General features: G+C 45.4%; 1 protein-coding gene across 6 annotated transcripts in view; it reads right to left on the bottom strand.

Moving 5' to 3' along the window:
* The window catches only part of OSBPL2 (oxysterol binding protein like 2), a 214866-nt gene that overhangs the window by 146255 nt on the left and 53934 nt on the right, over positions 1–14677 (bottom strand). Inside the window, exon 1 of one of the 6 annotated variants that reach the window (XM_088442723.1) lies at positions 1196–1298. The exons of the other annotated variants lie outside the window; for them this stretch is intronic. The gene's annotated coding sequence lies outside the window, so the exon portion shown is untranslated. Of the gene's footprint in view, positions 1–1195; positions 1299–14677 lie in introns of those variants that run through there. 6 annotated transcript variants of the gene reach the window in all.

Below are 14677 nucleotides of genomic sequence, written 5' to 3'. Positions count from 1 at the left end.
CATTACACTTTAAAAAATCTGACAGATAATCTGACAGAAAATCGTTCATAAAATTGTTGGTAACAAAATCGTCGTGTGTGCATGCAGCCTAAGTGATCTACCATTGTAGTCTCTCTGATGGCAGGAGTGCTAAAAAAATAAATAAAAAATAAATAATAAAAAAAACATCTAAAAATGTATTTCCCACGGTCATAGCCCCCAAAGCTTCTTGGCAGGGGGGAGAAGAGAGAGAGATTTCATTGTTTATTCCTGTCAGACTAGCGTGGCGGGGTGGTGGGGAGTAGGCGGCGGGAGAGAGGAGTTCCGCCACCTCTCCAAGACCACTTTAAGCACTGCCTTCGCCTTCCTTTGAAAAATAAAAACACACTTTCACTCACATCTAGGAACATAAAGCAACCCTGCCTGATTTATATTGCAGTTCTGACTCTGCTACAAATTACTGGGAACACACACACACACACACACCTGAAGCAATCTGCAACTTAACCCTCTCACTGCCTCTGTGCTAAACAACAAGGTTTTCCTCAGTACTCAGTGGGTTATAGACGGAAACAGTTGTATCACTATCTTGCACGTGTATGCCATGCAAAACAGGTTTCCCAAGATCTCTGTGAGTTAATGACTGAATCTTCCTCCAATAAAGACTAGGGACAGGTCAGAGACTGTAGCTGTTTAAGACACCAAAACAAGTAAGTAATAAGCTGTATGCATGAACCCATCTTCAGAAATGTGCTACAAGAAAAAGTTACACAAACAAGAGCCACTGCAGTCCTCATTCAAGCAGATGGATTTTAGAGGAGGAAACTGCAGCAATGTACTCAAAAACTCAATTATCTCTATCAGGCAAAAGGTTCTGAACAATTCAAGTATTAGTAACCTAAGTATACTCAGCAAGAATATTTGTGTGGAAAAAAAAAGCACAATACAGTTGGGAGTTCCAACATTATATAACAGCGAAAACAGACCCACAAAACACAATCCAAACTGAATCTAAAGCTATAAATGTGTAATGTACCAGAGAACAATAGAAATATCCCTGGTAGCATGTGCACTAGAATGTAACATGTATATGGGGCTGCACACAGTTAAAGAGCCAAATTCAAATGCAGCATCAGCAAACCTATGTTTGAATAATAAGTCACTTAAAGGGAGCAGAATCTTTTTTGGATGGTACAAAATGGAGAAGGACCTTTACCTGCAAAGCCCAAGTAGATGATGGTCCAAGACGACGCTGACACTGTTCCCTGTGTTAAGCTGATTTCAGTAGAATGACTGTATCTGTGATGTAAACTACAGCTAGCCCGGCTGTGCGTGTTTAAGGTGATTTGAATAGAATGTGGAGGATCAGGAGCAGTCAGACAGGTGGAGCCGGTAAGCCATAATTATGAGAAAACTGTTTGGTAGCTCTGCCTTTTAGCTATATAGGATCATAGTGACTGGGCAATACATTAACCCTCATTTATGGAAGTCTCTTCTACAAACATATTGGTCATGAAGGCTCGAAACATCTCTGAACGTTAGGAACCAGGGCCAAATATTAGTCGCATATACAGATTGCAATTTTGAAGAATACTTAAAAGGCCTGTTACCGGCATAAAACATTATGGGGCTATTTATTAAGCTCTTTTCCCCCCAATATTCATGTGGAAATGGCGGTTTTTTAATGTACCCAGTGGAGTGAAGGCGACTCCAGCGGCATGGAGGAAGCACAGTGTATGTACAGCTACGAGGAGCCTGTGCAGCTGGACCTCAAGCAGCCACTGAGCTGGTGGAATATTAAAGTAAGTTATGTAGGGCTGGCGTCTGCTAACAAGAGAAGTAGCTGCTGCTAACAATCCTCATGGAAACAGGGGCGCCATGAGGGTGGGGGGAGCGGATTACTAATTACCCAGGCTCAAACTTGCTGGAGGGGCCCGGGTCTGGCACCGCTCCCCCCCTCTTACATCACAGCAGCCCAGCACACGCTCCTGTGTGTTGGGCTGCACTGGGAGACTGCTCGCAGAGTGATCAAGCTGTGGGGGGAGTGATCAAGCTGAACGTACCCCCCACTGACTATGCGCCGGGCTAAGGGGCTCACAGCGCCCACTCCCCAGCAAAACTTTTTTTTTTTTTACCTAAGGGGGCATGACCACGGAATCCGCAATTAGGCCACGCCCCCTTTTACCCGGACCCGGTGTGGCTCTTGGCAGGCCTACATGGAAACGGGGAGGGGGGTGCAGTACCTGCTGCCAACGATTATACAAACTGAGGATAATAACTGGGGACCTACTTCATTGTAATGTGGATCTGGAACTGTTCAAAGTGCTGCAAAACAGCCCAACGGAGGTGGAGGAAGCTGCTAAATAAGAAATCTGCTAATCTCCCTTACCCCTCCGTATCTCCAGTACTGCCAGCCCCTAACCTTCTCTTTCCCCCAGTACTGTCCCAACTGCTATCTACCCCCTCCCTGTCCCAACTGCTGCCTGCCCTTATCCTTTCCCTACACCTAGTCCTGCTCCACAGTAAAGCCTGTCCTTACCCCCTTTACCCTAACTGCTGCCTGACTCAAGCATTGCCCAAACTGCTGAAAAATCTATTTCACATGGAAAAGTCCACTTTTTCTTACTCCAAGTTTGATGTATTTATCTGCAGTGACCTCTCCAGTGTTATTTTTTTCCAGATATGATCCAACAAATGAATCTCCACAAGATTTTTACCCAGAAGAGAAGAAAAAATATATATGGTGCAGAACATTCCAAACATACAAAAGGTATTATTCATAAAAATTCTCATATGTAAAAATGACATACATAAAACAAATAATGCAGTAACACTTGCAGCATTTAGTGTACAGATAATTATGCGGAACCGTACAGTGATCGCTTCTGTAAAAGGAGCGAAGAAGTGCAATAAAATATGGTAGGAAGGGAGATTCCGGCATTCCTACATTTGAGCGTACGGTTCCACACAATTATCTCTACTCTGGATGCTACAAGCGTTACTGCTTCATTTATTTTATGAATGTCATCAATTTAAATATATGAGATTTTTTTATGAATCTGTATATGTTTGGAACTGGTGCGGACCAGGGGAATCCGACTGTTTAATTAAATGTAAAGAATTAAAGATAGAGGAACTGTAAATAAAGCACAAAATTTTTTCTTTTCTTTTGGGTAAAACTGTGGTCACTGCAGATAAATACAACAAACTAAATAAGAAAAAATGGACTTATCCATGTGAATGAGACCTTTTGGATGATACAATCCATAAGGGAAGTTTTTTTTTTTTTTCAATAAATAATTTTTAAATTCTGTGTGGGACAGAAGCCCCAAAGAACGTTTTCTCCCTTTTAATTTTTATCATTGTGTATTTCTGGTGACAGGGAACCAACGTGAAAATGTATAGGCCGCACATCTGGGGGCGCCAGCACAAATTGCACTCCATTTTACTATATATGTATTGCCCAAACTGCTAGCTGCCTTTACCCACCCCCTCCCTACCGCCAAGCACAGTAATGCCTGCCCTTAGCCCTTCCCTAGCACTGCCTGCACCCCCCTTGACCCCAACTGATCCCTGCCTCAACCACCAGCACTACCCCAACTACCCCAACCAGCCTCAAGCTGTTTTTAGAAGCAGTATATGTGTAAGCAATGAGGAGTGGCCTGATGTGATGCTTGGAAGCATATGGGTGCTCAAAAGCATAAATTGTGATGGGACCCAGAAACTGTGAAGTAGGACCCCATTTCTTTTTAGTGAGGGGTCCCTGTGACCCACATTTTTTTTTTGCTCAGCGCAATCACTGATAGAATGTGCTGTAGCCGTGTTTGGAACAGGGAGATCAGCCTGCGTGAAAGCGCGAGAGATAGTCATACGCAACCATCGAGCCAGAGTTTGTTTGTTAGCTGGCCAGCCTCGTTTGTGCAAACCATACAACATAAAAAGAGCATCCGATTTTCTAAAAGAGTTTGTATGATCCACATAGATACGGAGAGCACGAACCATATCCAGGGAGGCTTCACCTACAGAAAGGTCTGAAGACTGGAAAGCTGGAACCACAATCTCTTCATTCACATGAAAACTGGACACTGCCTAAGGAAGGTAACCCGCCCATGTTTGGAGAACAGCTCTATCCTGGTGAAAAAGCAAAAAGGGGGAGCGACAAGAGAGAGCTGCCAAATCAGAGACTCTCCGTGCAGAGTAGATAGCGAGAACAAAAAAAAAAAAAAGTGTCTTCACTGTCAACCACTTCTGAGTCCAGAGGTTCAAATGGGGGAGCGTGTAGCCTTTTGAGAACAAAGACAAATCCCATGGTGCCACCGGTGGGACAAAGGTTGGCTGAACTCGGAGAACACAATGAAAAATTATTGTAACATCCGGGCGATCCTTCGTTGGAACTAAACAAAGTGCAGAAACCTGTACTCTCAAGGTGGTTAGGCGGAGACAGAGGTCTAACCCAGCCTGGAGAAAAGCAAGTACCCGGGAAACCCTAAAAACCTTAGGGTCTTAAGATGGAAGACTCGAGAGCCATGCTGTCATGACAGACGAGGTAAGTCCGGATGCAGGCAGGGACCCTGCGCGCTAAGAGATCCGGCCATAGAGGAAGAGGAAACAGTGTCTATGGATAGATTCCATATGCCGGTGAACCAATGGCGCCTGGGCCAAGCAGGAGCTACTAGTATTACTGTGCCACCTTCCTGCTTGAATTTCCTGAGGCCCCTTGGGAGGAGGGAAATCATAGAAAATAGGTACACCAGCTTGAAGTCCCACCTCACTGCCTGCGCGTCCATGAAGGCAGCTGAGGGATCTCTGGTTATGAGGTCTTCATCTGGTAGGCCCCAATTGTTAATTTGTTCACCAGGATTTGAAAAAAAACCCAGGTGGAGAGCCCACTCTTTGAAGTGTGTATGCCCGTATGACTTATGAAGTCTACTTTCCAGTTGAGGACTCCCGGGATGAATATTTCAGAGATAGCTGGAAGATGACATTCTGCCCAGATCAGAATGTTTGTCACTTCCCTCATGGCTGCCTGACTCCCCGTGCCTCTCTGATTATTGAGATAAGCTACAATGGTTGCGTTGTCAGATTGGATCTGGACCGGCCAGCCTTGGAGTAAGCCCTGTGCCAGGATAAGCGCTTTGTATACTGCACGAAGCATGAGGAGGTTTATGGGCAGGTGACTTTCCTGATTTGTCCATCTTCCCTGAAAGGTATGATGACCTGTCACCGCCCCCCATCCTGGAAGACTGGCGTCTGTGGTGAGGAGCACCCAATTTGGAATCCAGAATGGACGGCCATTGTCCAGATGTCCCTTTTGTAGCCACGAGAGAGAAACAAACCTCCAGAGTGAGAAGGATCCTCTGGGACAGAATTAGATGATACATTCCACTGGGAGAGAATCAATTGAGACCTGTAGTTGAACTGAGCATATTCCACTATGTTGAAGGTAGATTCCGCTAACCCCAGGAACTGCATCGCTGATCGAATGGATACCCTTCGCTTGCAGAGCAATTTGAACATTCGCAATAATATGTCCGAAATCTTGTCCCCTGGCAGAAACACCGTTTGTGCCTGAGAATCCAGAAGTGCCCCCAGATGTACCATCCGCTGTATTGGAGAAAGAGAGGATTTCTTCCAATTGATGATCCAGCCGCATGTCTGTAGCCATGCAATGGTCAGTTGGAGATGGTGTTGTAAAACAGCTAGAGTCTGCGCCAATATCAGAAGGTTGTCCAGGTATGGCAGTATTCTAACTCCCTGACCCCTGAGGTAGGCCAACATAACCGCCATTATTTTGGTGAAGACTCGAGGGGCCGTTGGTAGACCAAGGGGCAGTGCCTGGAATTGGTAATGTTGTTGCAGGACAGCAATCCATAGAAATTGTTGGTGGGATGGCATAATAGGCACATGCAGATAGGCATACTGAATGTCCAGGGAAGCCATAAAATCCCCAGGTTCCATCGTCAAAATAATTGACCGAAGAGTCGCCATACGGAACTTGGGTACACAGATAAACTTGTTTAGGGTTTTCAGATTTAGAATAGGGCGATGAGACCCATTTCATTTCTGAACCAAAAACAGATTGAAATAATAACCCCTTCCTTGTTAAACCAAAGGAAACGGGATTATCACCCCTGTCCGCAGCAGGGAGTAAATGGACTCCTGAAGGCAAGGCCTTGATAGAATCTGATGGGGGATTCGTACAAAAAAAACTTCTGGGGAGGATGCCTCCGAAAGGCGAGGGCATACCCCTGAGAGACCACTTCTCGAACCCAAACGTCTGTTGTTGCTTGATGCCAGTAGCACCGGCCTCCCATCCTCCTTTGTTGTCCAGCTTGGAAGCTGGAAGTCTTACCGGCCAGGACCTCTTAGTTTGCTGCTTGGTGGTCCTGCGAGAACTAGACGGTCTAGAGAAAGGCTGACCTTTTGCTCGTCCCTGAGGGCGAAAGGACCAAAAAAGAAGACTGCCTAAACTTTAGATGCAGCTGTTGGTGGCAGACCTGCCGATTTTGAGGCTGCCAGAGTAGCCACTATCTTCTCTAATTCTGCTCCAAACAGTATGTTTCCATAAAAAGGTAAGTATTCCAGAGCCTTCTTGGATCCCGCATCTGCTTTTCAGGACCTTAACCAAAGGGTTCTACGAGAAACAACCGAAGCTGCCGATGCTTTAGAAGCCAGGAGCCCAGCATCTATTGCACATTCTTCCAAAAAGGAGGCCGCTTCCCATATGTGGTAGACATATGTCAGCTGTTCTCTGGTAGCATTCGGTAGAGTATCTTTCAATGCCCCCATACATTTATCCAAAAGCATTGGATACCCAGGCCAAAGCCATAGCTGGCCGAGTAACAGCTCCAGACAATGAAAACACTGATTTAAGACATGTTTTCTAATCTGTAGGATCTTTAAGGGAAGATGCTGACGGTATAGGCAACATAGCACTCCTGACTAAATGTATCACATGAGCATCCACAATTGGAGGGACTTCCCATTTAGTACATTCAGTAGGTGGTAAAGGATACAAAGATGCTAATCTTTTAGTAATATGGAACAGTTTATCCGGGTTACTCCGTGCTTCTTTCATAAGTTCAGTGAGCTGCTCAGACTTAGGAAATTCAGCTTTTACCACCTTCTGATGTTTAAACACTGGAGCCTTAGGTCTAGGAGCTGGCTCATCATCCTGTATATTTAGGATTGATTTGACCGCTCTCATCAAATGGACATCCACTGTAGAAGGATGGTCCTCCTCTCCTGAGATAGACCCTGGAGAAGAAACCAACATATCATCTGACTCCTCCGTTGATGCGTCTGAATCTACATGCTGATCAGACTGATAAAATTATATCTTAGGCTTAGCTTAGGCACTTTAGTGGCTACCGGTCTGTTCGCCTGCAACATTTGTTGAAACACAGCAGCTGACTGAGTGGGCATAAACATCCATCCAGGAAGGATGTATAGGGGGGACAAACATAGCAGGCTGGAACTGCTGTGGGTACCCCTATTATGGGAGGCAGCGTGGGAGCAGCCAAACGGTCCACTAGCTGTGTCATAATCTGAGACTAGGAGGACACCCAAGATAGCTTCTGTACAAGGGCTGGTGGACTGGACTCGTGAGGTGGCTCTTTAGAACAAACAGCACACAAATCATCCTGTATAAAGTTCTGAGGTGAGAAGCCCGCCAAACAGCTTTTACATGAAACCAGCACTGGGGTCTCAGTCACCTGTTTACTCTTATTCTTAGATATAATAAATAAGTGCAAATGTGACTACCTTCACAAACAATAAATGTGAAGTACAATTTGGTAAAGAAAAAAAAAAATAATTCCCACACACCTGTAGATAAGGGTTGAGTGGAAATAGCAGTGAGTTATACCTGACAGTACATGAATAATAAAGGCAGTAACCACACAGCAGAGCCAGCAAAAGTCACATACAATCAGTGTTCGCAAATACGCGCTACAGCCCGTATTTTACCAGATATTGAGCACTGGGCACTCACTTTTATAAAGTAGCCGGGTCCCTGGGGACGCACTGTGCTGTGGCCAATCCCTGACAGCTGGCTGCAGCACAGCGCGTCCCCCTGAGAAAGACACAACTGCTGTCTGTTATAGCAGCTGATGAGAGTCAGATAGACTCTCATTGGCTGCTGCTGTGGAAAGCCGTGCTGGGAATCAAGTTTCTGATCCCAGCATTGGCACAGCATCCGTGGCCGGCGCTGGGACAGTGTGTTTGTTCCTAGCGCCAGGTGAGCCACCGTGGCAGGTACCTGGTGAAGGGACTGCCTGTTCCCTTCCACCAGCATCGGCGGTAGTGTGGCGGCGGGAGAAGCTTGGCTCCGGACGCAAGCTAAGTCGAGCTCGCTGCCCGGAAGCAAAGTAGCGGCGGCGGTTGTTTGGCACTGGCCGCGAGCCAACCATGGCTCGCGGTCCAGCAGCTAATAGGAGGCAGACGTGACCAGCCAATCATGGCTCGCTGCATCATAGCCCCACCCACTCGCCGCGTCTTGAATTAGACGCTGCTGGGTGGGAAACTTCAGTCCGGTGGCGGCAGAGGAGGAGTGAAGACCTCCCGAAGAGAAATGCAGCAACAGAAGACGGCGTGATCAAGGAGGAAGAAAGGGAGACGGGCCAGCGGCAGAAGAATGAAGCAGAGGACCAGAGAGGACTGCGGGGGTGGAAAGCAAAAGAGTTACGAAGCTCCCCCCAGCAGCCTCTTCCAGCGTACAGGTAGGCGGCCTTGGGCCACCGTTATTTAACCCCTCCCTAGACCACCAGGGTTGTCGGAGACTAGGCCCGTGGGATAAATTCAGGAAATAGGCCTGTGGGTATATAGGTGGGCACATAGGGGGCATTAGGCCAAATTGAAGGTATCTGCCCCACAAATAGGTGTGAGTGACCAGGGCATTAGGCCCAGATCACTAAAGGGCAAATAGGTGGGCCAATACTGGGGGCAATGCATAGGGGGTCAATTACTTGGGGCAATGCATAGGGGGATCAACTACCTGGGGCAATGCATAGGGGGATTACTACTAGGGGTAATGCATAGGGGGATTACTACTAGGGGTAATGCATAGGGGGATTACTACTAGGGGTAATGCATAGGGGGACTACTAGAGGTAATGCATAGTGGGATTACTACTACTGGGGACAATGCAAAGGGGGACTACTAGAGGCAAAACAAGAGGAACTACTAGGGGCAATGCATAGGGGGACTAAAGGGCATTAATGTGCGGCATAATGTGTAAAGGCCGGGCATGGCTGTGTGGCATCATTTGTAAGGGGCATTACTGCATGGCATAATGTGTAAAGACCGAGCATTAATGTGTGGCATACTGTTTAAAGGCCGGCTATGGCTGTGTGGCAAAATGTGTAAAGACTGGGCATTACTGCATGGCATAATATATAAAGGGCATTAATGTGCGGCATAATGTGTAAAGGCCGGGCATGGCTGTGTGGCATAATTTTTAAGGGGTTAGGGGAGGCCTGAGAGTTATATGGGGAGCTCTAAAGCATAAAATTATGATGGGACCCAGAAATGGTCAGGAAGGACCCCATTTTTTTATTTATTTTTTAAAGTGGAGGGTCCCTGGGACCCACATATTTTGTCACGCACCGTGATCACTGACAATGCATATACAATATACTTGCAATGGGCCATGAATGAACTACTCAAAGCACAAGGTTTGATAAGATTTTGAGCACTGTACAACCTGGCCTCTTGGGAGAGGTATACAGGGAGACCAGACCCAAAACCTCCTGAGACCAGCAACTTCAGCAGAGCACTGATAGTGGTCGCTGGGCGTCTTATATAGAGGGCAGGGTAGGAGGAGCAACCCAGACATGGGAAAACCTTAGCTGGATTGGCATCTAGGTTGAGGGAGGGGCTGCCGGGGAGAGCCTACCCCCCTATGCTGTATTACCCACCCGGGTGCACTGGCCTTATAACATGGCCACCGCCACTGTCCCCGAAGCCAGACTGACTTGCTCCAGTGGTCTAGTAGGGGAGTGGAAGCAACGGTCAGCCCACTAAAGCAATTTCTGGCAGGTCTCCAACCGCCGGAGGTACGGACTGACTGCCACTTGGTTCCTCGCTAGCGGGGAACCACCTTACCTGCGTCCCTGTGCTTCAGGTTGCAGTCCCGGGTCCCAGCGTCGCCGCTAGCCAAGCTCCACTGGTGCCAGCAAAATCACCAGTCCGGTTACTGGTGTTGCGGCCCCGACAGGGGTAGGTGGAGCAGCAGCACTTTGGGCCGCCTGGCGCTGCTTACCAAGAAATAAATAAAATAAAACAAACTAAAAAGCTTGTGAGTGCCTGAGCAGTCCCTGTTATTAAGGTGCGTCTGAATCCTGCCACACCAAACGTAAAATTTAATGCCTGTGGCCAGCGATGGGGTATATGTGGAGGAGGGCCTGAGGCATCCTGGGACCTGAAATGTTTGATGCCTGGATCACTCCGACCACATTTCCTCATGGTATCCCTGTGGACCCCCTACGGACCTTGAAGAAGAAAATATTTATGAATATTATAACGCCTGATTGTACCTGAGGATTCTGTGCTGCGGTTACCCGGGAATAAAAAGAAACCTTTTGATGAATGAAACATGGTGCATCTTGGTGAGCACCTGTTCATTTATCCGAAAAGAGTGAAACTGAGACCGATTACTACAGAATCCTTTCAGAGAACCTTATCCTCTGACTTATGGTGAGTACTATCCGTGTTATATCCGGATAGTCAGGAATCGAGAGGGAGGATCAGTTGCTGATTAAGGAGAGAGACATTATGCCAAGAAATAATTAGAGTTCTGGATCACATCAACTAGGACAGCGCTTGTGGAATATTCCAAATAGTTTTTGTACTCTGATGTCACATGTTACGGGATGGCCCTGGAGAATGCTGCAGAGGACTGGTAAGATCTTACAGTCTTTGCGAACTGGTGGACCACCAATCTACTGAGTTCAGCTCTGTTCAGGCCCTTCTTGAGGACTTGGATAACAGGGAACGTCGCAATCACTTACAGATTTGGAGGATCCCGGAGCAGATTTCGCAATTAGTCATTACCAATGTCTTAAATCTTCAACCAAAGCTTTTCTAATTACCCAGGCATACAGATAGTGTTCAACAGGGTCAATCGTGCACGTTGTTCATGTGGCTTGCCGTTCGAGGCAGCTTGATATATCTGTCAGCTACATTATTTTACAGTGAAAGCCACAGTTCTTCGCAAAGTCGGTCAGCTGAACTCTATTAAATTGGAGGGCAGCGAGGTTCTAATATTTCAACACCTTTCCTTGCACACTTTGCAGCAGCGTCGTCTTAAACCCCCCTTATCTGAACTTCAGAAAAAATACATAAAATATTGCTTGGGTTACCCCTTCAGCCTTAGCGTGCAAAAGAATGAGAAGATCCTCCTGATGAAGACGCCATCTGATGTGCCGGATTTCTGTGATATACAACATTCAGGCAGCGTCTCTAACGGATTGGTCCTCCTCTGGCACATTGTTGCCACTAATGTTTTATTGCTACATGGAAGCCGATCTACAGCTTAAGTCCTAACCGCTACAGAGTATATGGACTATTGCTGCACTGCCGCTCAGGCAGAAGCTACACACAGCCGCAGCAGCATTTAGCTGACTCTAAGTAGGCACTTCAGGATACTCCGGTTTTTAAGGCACCATGCTGCTGTGCCCGGCTGCATACATCTACCAAGCAGGTTGATCGGCATTTACATTGCTTATATGCATAGTGGCGGTGAATGGTCTCTTTTGAGGTCCGCATACACTCATTAGCCCACCACAGTCAGCACATCTCAGACGGTGATACCAACAACTTATTATACACAGCAGTTTTTACCAGGAGAACGGGGCTTGGCACAAATAAGAACGGGACTTGGCACAAATAAGATTAAAAGTACCAATACCCTGCCTCTGCTTCCTACTAAAGTGAGACACATGGTGTTTTGGGAATTTACTTTTACTATGGACTTAAATCCTTGGAAGGCCCTCTGTCCCGGAATATACTTGGAATTGTCCATTAAACAAGTTCCCCTATTATTTCCACTACAGTATATTGTTTACAGCTAATTTAAACTGATAACAATTTGTGGCAAACACATAATATTGCATTATTCTTTTACAACTCTGCTGTTTTTAGGTGATTTTTTTGTGTTTTATGTTTAATAAATGATTTTAAATATAGATTATTGTCTATCAGTTCGACCATTTCTTGTTTACTTTTCAGTCGGTTGCAGTTTTCACATGTTCAACTTATTCTTCATTTATGATAGTTTAAACCAACATTCTCACCACCAAACTGATTTTTTTAACAAACTTTACTCACACAGCCCACCTAATATTTTCAAACAGTATAGCAACAATTTAATACCGTCTAATGTAGCATATTTGTAGTGGTTTTCAATCCGCACTTTAAAGCTAAGGAATAAGCTGGGTACACACGTAAAGATTTTCTGTCCAACCATCCAACTAGTTGATTGGTTGGAATGAAAATCTGGTAAGGTATGAAAGCAAATGACAATCAGCAATTTGCTCCCAAACGCCGGAAAATGGACAAAAACTGTTGTAAGAACAAATTGTTTAGATCAAACATTTAACAAACTTGTCTGATGACCATTTTCATCTGTTTTCTGGCATTTAGGAGCAAATTGCTGATCATCAGTTACTCCCATATGTTACCAGATTTTCATTCCAACCAATCAACTAGTTGGATGGTTGGACAGAAAATCTTTACGTGTGTATGCAGCATAAGACAGACCAGGCAGTGCTGGGGACAACAGCTAATCAATACATTTAATACCAACACAATATCTAACCTATTTAACCAGTCAAAACATCTTATATAATAATACAATTGCATCATTACGATGTAATCTGATTTATAGAAAACAAATTTATTTAGATAATAAGATAATTATATTACTGTTCTAAATCCACCTACCTTGATCATTTATGGTTTTGTTCAATACTCACAGATCTTCTACAGTCCTAAATCTGTAAATCCCTTTCTTTGACACATATTTGCAGCGATTCCCACCCCTTTCAGTAATTTATATGTGTCCAACCCAATAACCTTCAACACTGCTATCTTGGTAAATCTCAAAGTGTTTAGGTTTTGTACACTAGGATTCTGAACGTTGATGAGAATGTTGAAATAATCTGTTTTCTAAGCCTTGGTTAAGAAAATAGAGAATCTGGCAGCATTTTATAACACATGCAACAATCAGCGTAACAGTTAATACACTATTTTATAGAATGCTTTATCACAGAGAAAATTGTAATTTTATTGACAAACTCCAATAAGTAAATATAGATTTATTACAACTAAAGTATCGACTTCTGTGTGGCAAGCAGTTAATAGTGGCCAAATCATTTGTATCTGGACTATAACTTTGAAAAAGCTAGTACAGATGTGTCCTCACTCGTCTTTGCTGCAGTTGCGTCGGACAGCCCCTCTCAGAGCGCCTGGCCTCAAGAAACTCTGCTAGCACCGAGTGTCTTTTTTTCTTCGAAAATGCATCTAAGTCGCCCCTATTACTTATCATGCATGTCACACCCAGAAGCTGTTAAACCAATGCAAAGTACTGTACTGGACTAAGTGCCCACACACATAGCGACATTTGACACGATTTAGCCGATTTCGACGAATCGTGACGACGAATCGGGTAAAAAAAGTACAAATCGTGAGTTTATACTCACGATGCCGATGCGCGTCCCCGCTAGTCGTATATCGCATCTTCTGATCTGCCGTGCTGTAGGGCAGATTAGCCAACCATGAACACGATGGACGCCGATCGTGAGGGTTTTTTTTCCTCACGATGAATCGTACGATTCATCACACACTGCGGAATTTGACTGACAGAAGCCTGGACACGCCCCATCGCCATCTTGTGCAGCATCGTGTATGGAGCAAGACAGTAGCACATTGGGAGCCTGCACACTGGATTTGTGTTTTGTTGTATATTTGGTGAGTACTTGTACAGTTTAAATGCAACCACACTGACCACCAATATGTGCTCCCCACTGCCCACCAATGTGTGCCCCCAGGTAATAAATGCATGACCCAGCCACCGCCCTGCCGTATTGAGGCGGGCGGTGGCTGGGTCATGCATTAAGCTCCCACTGCCCACCAATGTATGCCCCCAGGTAATAAATGCATGACCCAGCCACCGCCCGCTGTATTGAGGCGGGCGGTGGCTGGGTCATGCATTAAGCTCCCACTGCCCACCAATGTATGCCCCCAGGTAATAAATGCATGACCCAGCCACCGCCCGCCGTATTGAGGCGGGCGGTGGCTGGGTCATGCATTAAGCTCCCACTGCCCACCAATGTGTGTAATACCTCAAATAAATAAATAAACACGTTTTTTAAAAAAAAAACACCATAAATTACATTTAAAAACACATATTATTTAAAGCTGGGGGTCTTCTACCTTTCGGTCTCCAGCTGTTGTGGAACTACAGATCCCAGGATGACCTGCCACCCACCTTTGAAACTGTTTTTAGGGCATCCTGGGATCTGTAGTTCTACCACAACGACAGGCCCTAAGGTGGAAAACCCATACTGTCAAACAAAGAAAAACATTATATTACCAAGCAATAAACACATAACATTCCTGTAAAAGAAAACATGATTAGAATACCATAACAAACCTTTAAAAACCTGTAAAAAAGAAAATATTAAAACATTAAAAATGT

The sequence above is a fragment of the Taudactylus pleione genome, unplaced genomic scaffold (assembly GCF_031769625.1).
Source record: "Taudactylus pleione unplaced genomic scaffold, aTauple2 ptg000018l, whole genome shotgun sequence".
NCBI lineage: Eukaryota > Metazoa > Chordata > Amphibia > Anura > Myobatrachidae > Taudactylus > Taudactylus pleione.
The sequence above is the reverse complement of the archived record's forward strand: the minus strand, read 5'-3'. Positions and strand labels throughout refer to the sequence as shown.